The following is a 711-nucleotide window of genomic DNA, read 5'->3' on the forward strand; positions in this document are numbered from 1 at the left end:
ATTTTAATTCTTTTAGAGACCAACTAGTTCATTACTTTTTTTATTCTTTTTTAATCTATGCTGTATTAGTGTATATCCTGGTAATTTTTATTTTTTGCAATGGTAGCATATATGTATATACAGCTTAAAGCCATTTAATTGACAAATCAAATTAGCACAAATATGTGTTTGTGCTATCTGTGATAATCTTTATCAATACTGACTGTGATGTGTTGTCTTTCACTATTATAGTTTTGTATGTGATTGTGATATTGTTTTACTAATGAATGTAATATTTTACTTACTTGAGGACCATGTGGTAGATGAGCCTTTGCCTTAACATGTATTATCCTCTTTGAATAAAGTCTTATTATTATCATTGTTTTAAAAATGTGAAGAGCGGGGGTGAAAAATAAAAATGGAGGGGACACCCGGGTTCGAACCAGGGACCTCTCGATCTGCAGTCGAATGCTCTACCACTGAGCTATATCCCCTCTTATAATAAGGAGTGTCAAAATACTGTATATATAATCAAAACGCATACTTGAATTAAATTTTCGTGTCATATCATTTGCTCAGTTATTGTAGATTTTTAAACGTTTTTAAATAACAAAAAATATACAAACCATATTCTGTTGATCAACCATCTATCATGAAATCGGGCACCTAGTTTTCAGTTGTCATAGGCAACGGGCAAGCGTACATCCGGGATCCGTCAAGATGGCTGCAAGC

At 32.9% G+C, this 711-nt stretch overlaps 1 non-coding gene across 1 annotated transcript; it reads right to left on the bottom strand.

Annotated features, from left to right (window-relative positions):
- Positions 1 to 401: 401 nt before the first annotated feature.
- On the bottom strand, positions 402 to 473 carry Trnac-gca (transfer RNA cysteine (anticodon GCA)). Its single transcript has one exon. It is a non-coding gene; the product is annotated as a tRNA-Cys (tRNA).
- Between the last annotated feature and the right edge of the window lie 238 nt (positions 474 to 711).

Source organism: Ylistrum balloti, unplaced genomic scaffold (assembly GCF_031769215.1).
Source record: "Ylistrum balloti isolate Yb309-2 unplaced genomic scaffold, AGI_CSIRO_Ybal_v1 Utg370330, whole genome shotgun sequence".
NCBI lineage: Eukaryota > Metazoa > Mollusca > Bivalvia > Pectinida > Pectinidae > Ylistrum > Ylistrum balloti.